This window comes from Jaculus jaculus, chromosome 10 (genome assembly GCF_020740685.1).
Source record: "Jaculus jaculus isolate mJacJac1 chromosome 10, mJacJac1.mat.Y.cur, whole genome shotgun sequence".
In the NCBI taxonomy this organism is placed as follows: domain Eukaryota; kingdom Metazoa; phylum Chordata; class Mammalia; order Rodentia; family Dipodidae; genus Jaculus; species Jaculus jaculus.
The window spans coordinates 77,095,669-77,101,727 of NC_059111.1; the positions used below are offsets into that span (position 1 = coordinate 77,095,669).

The following is a 6,059-nucleotide window of genomic DNA, read 5'->3' on the forward strand; positions in this document are numbered from 1 at the left end:
GCTTTTCCTGCGGCTGGAGCCGAGAGTCTGGCGGCTTTCTGCTGCGCCACGGCTGCGGCGGTTGGCCGAGCTGCCGGAGCCGCTTTTCCCGCCTGTGCAGGCTCTGGATGCTCTATAACTCTTCTACTTCTCCGCTGCTGCCTCAATTTCCTATACACCTCACTTTTTAGTAAAAGTGTGTATTTTGCTGAGTTTTTTTGGTCTTTTTCCCCCCTAGGCTGCTTTGGTGTGGTACCTACGCCGTCATCTTAACCGGAAGTCCTGCCTTTAAATTTTACTAGCAGATTGAGAATGAGATAATTCATCTGTTACATTTATCCTGGATTGTTTCCTTTTGGTTTGTCATTTGAAATATATTAAAATTAAAATATATAATCATTGAACAAAGTATAGAAATGAAAAATGAATATAATATATGATAAAATGAAATATTTTTATTATTTATAATGTAGCCCTTACTTGTGACTCATAAAGACTCTAAAAACTTTGCTAATATTAATTCATGTAATTCTCATAATAAGCCCAAGTGGTAGTAAGTACTATTATGACTATATCTATTTTACAGACCTGGAAACTGTATCACATAGACATAAATAAGTTGATCAGTGCCATACAGATAGAAATAGAGCTTGTATTTAAGCCATATCTGCCAGTCTGAAAACAATAATCTATGTGCTTAATTACTGGGCTAATGTCATGTATTAACTATATCCTTTGGTAGTCTTTGCAGCATTGATCTATGCCTATTAAGTCTCTTAGATTTTGATACTCTATAACTTTGTTTTCTAAAATCAATGACCTTCCCTAACAACTATGGTTAGCTAAATAGTGCCCTTTCTCAAAATGTCCACATCACAATACCCAAAACCTATCCAGATAGGTCTGAATCACCCCATAAATATTCTTACAAGAGGAAGGAAGGCAGCCATGTAATTACAGACATAGGAACTATTATGATGGAAGCAGAGGGTTAGAATGAAAAGAAAAAAGATTCTTGAGTCAAAGAATGTGGGAAATACCTAGAGCCTGGAAAAAAAAAAAATCAAAGGAACAAATCCCACCTCCACAGAACTCCACAAATAAATATCCCTGCCAGTGTGACGGATTTCTGACTTCTAATCTCCAAGAATCTAAAAGAATAAGGTGGTGGTGTTTTAAGTCATTAAACTTGTGGTGATTTTTTGCACTAGTAATAGCAAAACAATATAATAATCCACTCCCAATCTCAGGGACTTAAAAAGCAACAATTTAGCTGGGTGTGGTAGTACACACCTTTAATGCCAGCACTTGAGAGGCTGAGCTAGGAGGATCACTGTGAGTTCAAGGCCAGCCTGAGACTAAATAGTGAACTTCAGGTCGGCCTGGACTAGAGTAAAACCCTACCTCAAAAAAAAAAAAAAAAAAAAACAATAAATAAATAGATAAATAAATAAATAAAACAACAATTTAGTCTGGTGGATCTGTAGGTCAACTGAATGTCTTCCATATTCATCTTTGGTGACCTTACTTTTCATGAATCTCCCCAACCTTGTGGACCAATGAGATAGATGGCTCAGGCAGATTTGTCTTACAGTGATGTAATCAAGACACAGAGACAAGCAAAAGCTCAAAATCATGACCTGTGACTAAATCCACAGTCAGAAGGTGGAGAAATACATTACACCCCTTCAGTAGGAATTCTTATACCTGACTTTGTACTTTTTCAATAGGGAGATCCAATAATTTAATTAGCCATGATGTCTTTTTCAACTTACCCTTTCTTAAAAGTTTAAATCTCAATTTTAATTTATAAATTGTATATAATTATAAGGTATGTAATAGTTGGAATATGAATGTCCCCCAGAAGGATCTGTGTTGCATACTTGGCCATCAGTTGGTTGCTGTTATTTTGAGATAGGATAGAAACTTTAGGAGGTTTGGGCCTAATTTGAAGAATTAGACCATTGAATGTTATACCTGGCCCATTGTTCCTGTCTCACTTGTTTCCTGACCACAATGAGGGGAATGAGCTCATTTAACATGGTGTTTATCCCAAGTACAAAGGGATGGACTTGAACCCTTTTAAACCTGAAGGGCCCAGGCTCAGTTCCCCAATATGCACATAAAGCCAGATGCACAGAGTGGCACATGCATCTGGAGGTTGTTTGCAGTAGCAAGAGATTTTAATAAGCCCATTCTCATTCTCTCTCTCTCTCTTTCTCCCTCCTTCGCTCCTATCCACCTTTCCTCCCTTCCTCCCTTATTGCAAATACATATGCATCTGGCTTACATGGGTACTGGGGAATTGAGCCTGGGTCCTTATGTTTCACAGACAAACACTTAACCCATCTTTCTAGCCCAAAATAAAATATTTTTTTACAACAACAATTTTCTTTCTTAGAGCTATTCTCTTAGACACTTGGTCACAGAGACACATAAGTAACTAATACAAGGTATTGTATGATGTTTTGACATATATTTACAGTGTGGAATGATTTAATCAGGCTAATGAACAAATCCATCATCTTATTTATATTATATTTATATTATTTTATTTTTTATATTGTATTTATATTACTTTATCTGTTGTGCAAATATTAAAAAACTATGCTTTTAGTAACTTCTACCAAATGATAATTACCCTTCTATTAAATCTAAATTGATAATGATTTTACTTCAACATTTAAAAGTGCACTCCATCATTCCCTGACACAAAGTTTTTTGGTGTGAAGATTGCTCTCAATCTGCCATTTCCTTTCACTCAGTGTACATATCTCTTCTGTTAGCTAAGATTTTATGTCTTTGAAGAGCCTGGTTTGTACTTGTTTCTATTTTTCTCACTCAGATCTCTCTCTCTCTCTCTCTCTCCATATATATATATAATTTGTACTGCAGCACTTTATTTTTCTTTACACAATGATGTGTTGCTGGGGCCTAATGTTCTCACTTAACAGTAGAAAACCAAAATTTGTTGTTTCTTAAAGAATTGAGTACAAAACTCCTTACATAAATTAAAAGGATGAATAAATTTACAGGTGTAAATGCAAACGTTCCCAACTCAAGGTAAGGAGCAACCCACGGTGGTCAGGAGGGGAAACACCAGAACGGAAACTGGGTCCTAAGGCTCGGACCTTCCCACCGTTAGACCGGCAACATGGACGTGACAACTGGTTCAGGAACCCTTGCCAGCCTCTAGAAATCCTGGAACAGTCAGCGTGGAAGTTAACACCCTGCACCGTCGACGGCGCTGTGCTCAGACCCACCAGTGGGGATCCCTCTTCCTCAGCCACCAAGTGACTGAGCCACACGGACCAAGGGCTTAAATCAAGATATGCACAGGGTATTAAACATATACCAAGGGAACAGTTAACTTGAATACAAGGGCAAAAATCAGCAACAAGTTCTACGATCCAGTGCTGATATCAGATACAAGCTTCAAGGACAAATTTCTTTTCAAAGGCTTATTCCAGTTTCATGAGGCTAGCATGAGGTGTGTACATTTGCCAGGGCAAATCAATACTTCGGAATCAGCTCATGCAGCAGATACCTGGCACCTGCTCAGTCCATCTAGAAGCATTTGCGGTGGACGATGGAGGGGCCTGACTCGTCATACTCCTGCTTGCTGATCCACATCTGCTGGAAGGTGGAGAGCGAAGCTAAGATGGAGCCACCAATCCACATGGAGTACTTGCGCTCAGGGGGAGCAATGATCTTGATCTTCATTGTGCTGGGCGCCAGGGCTGTGATTTCCTTCTGCATCCTGTTGGCGATGCCTGGGTACATGGTGGTACCACCAGACAGCACTGTGTTGGCATACAGGTCCTTGCGGATGTCCACGTCACACTTCATGATGAAGTTGAAGGTAGTCTCATGGATACCACAGGACTCCATACCCAGGAAGGAAGGCTGGAAAAGCGCCTCTGGACACCGGAACCGCTCGTTGCCAATGGTGATCACCTGCCCATCAGGCATCTCCTAGCTCTTTTCCAAGGAGGAGGAGGATGCAGCAGTGGCCATTTCTTGCTCAAAGTCTAGGGCCACATAGCACAACTTCTCCTTGATGTCGCGCACAATCTCCCGTTCAGCTATGGTGGTGAAGCTGTAGCCTCTCTCTTGGTCAGGATCTTCATGAGGTAGTCCATCAGGTCCCGGCCAGCCAGGTCCAGACGCAAGATGGTGTGAGGAAGGGCGTAGCCCTCATAGATGGGCACCGTATGTGTGACCCCCATCACCAGAGTCCATGACAATGCCAGTGGTGCGCCCAGAGGCGTACAGGGACAGCAAGGCCTGAATGGCCACGTACATGGCAGGGGTGTTGAAAGTCTCAAACATGATCTGAGTCATCTTCTCCCTGTTGGTCTTGGGATTCAGTGGGGGCTTGGTCAGCAGCACTGGGTGCTCCTCGGGGGCCACGCGCAGCTCGTTGTAGAAGGTGTGGTGCCAGATCTTCTCCATGTCGTCCCAGTTGGTGACGATGCCGTGCTCAATGGGGTACTTCAGGGTCAGAATGCCTCTCTTGCTCTGGGCCTCGTTGCCCACATAGAAATCCTTCTGACCCATGCCAACCATGACACCCTGGTGTCGGGGGCGCCCCACTATGGAAGGGAACACGGCCCTGGGCGCGTAGTCACCTGCAAAGCCAGCTTTGCACATGCCGGAGCCATTGTCGATGATGAGCGCGGTGATTTCTTCTTCCATGGCAATCAGCGGAAAACAGGGGCGACGGAGAGACGAGAAGACGCGGAGCGCTGGCCGGCGGCCGCAAGTGAGAGCAGATCTTAGTATATTTTGTCAAACTGTAAACTCTTGTCTTTCTTCAGGTCTAGAAAGTTTTCAACCACGTGAAACTTTCCTTGTCATCTCAACCTTACTGTTCTGAAATATCTATGCTGGCCCTTCTTGCTCTATTCATCTCTCTTCATCATTTTTATATCTATATTTATGTGATATTAATATTTTAAATTTATTTGTTTATTTATTTATTATTAACAACATATTGTATGTTGATACATCGTATGTTAGTACCCTCTTTTCCCCAGTCCCTGCCCCCATTCTGCAGGGCACCCTCCTCAGTAGGGTTACAGGTATTCCCCATGGGGTGTGGGTTATGTGTTGTGGGAGCAGTAGTCCATTTGGGGGAAGAGGCAATGCCTCTGGGAAGGACGTCTCACCCTGTGGCTCCTAAATTCTTTCTTCCCTTCTTTCACAAAATTCCCTGAGCAGTGTTGGGTGAGTTTTAAGTCTACTTCGGTGATGAGGTCTTAGGAGCCTCTCTATCCTTGGTTTGGTAAGTGTTGAGTATCCTCAGGGTCTGTCTCCTTCACCCCAGTGCTAATTGTCAGGTTAATCATGAAAGCAGCAATCTTGCTCGTCTCCCCAATTCCTCTGTGGACTCAGCTGTGAGCTGACTGAAGTGTGAGGGGTAGCTTATGTCCTTGGGTCTCATTGCCTCCAATGGAAAGTGAACTCAGCATAGTTTAAATGGGATAAGCGTTATTAATTTAGGGATAATTTGATGTATACCACCCCTCTTTTAGCCAAAGAGTAGTGAGAGCTTGACACTGGAGAGCATAATCTTTGTCTTCATAGGATTTTGGTCTGGGTCTGAATTCCAGATATGGGTACCTTTACACTGAGCAGATCTCTTATCCAATCAGAAAGCTATTGGTTACCCACCAAGACTGTGTGCCACTATTGCACTGGCCTTACACATCCTGTCAGGGTGTTTGCTTCTGAGTATATTAGACCTGTTTGCTCAGACCATTTTTGTTGGCCACTTTCCCCCAGTAGCACATGTATGCTTTCCAGCACTAAATGGGCTAAGTGTCCGGGGTCAGTCTCTCTTCTGGATTCCAGCTAGCTCTCTCCATGCTCTGTGTCAGAAGCATAGTCACAGATCTTGCTTATTCTCTCTTGGACTGGACATCACCTGACATTTAACATGATTGTTGAGTTTTCATTACGCTTACTCTGTATCACATGACTGTGCTGTTTCTCCTTCCATACTACTCTGTTTGTTCATTATGCTTTTTTTCTTATCTCTTTAAGTTTTTTAATGTGCTTATTGTATTTCAGATTAC

At 42.4% G+C, this 6,059-nt stretch overlaps 1 pseudogene; it reads right to left on the reverse strand.

Moving 5' to 3' along the window:
- Nucleotides 1-2,862: 2,862 nt before the first annotated feature.
- LOC101610818 lies at nt 2,863-4,680 on the reverse strand (annotated as a pseudogene).
- Between the last annotated feature and the right edge of the window lie 1,379 nt (nt 4,681-6,059).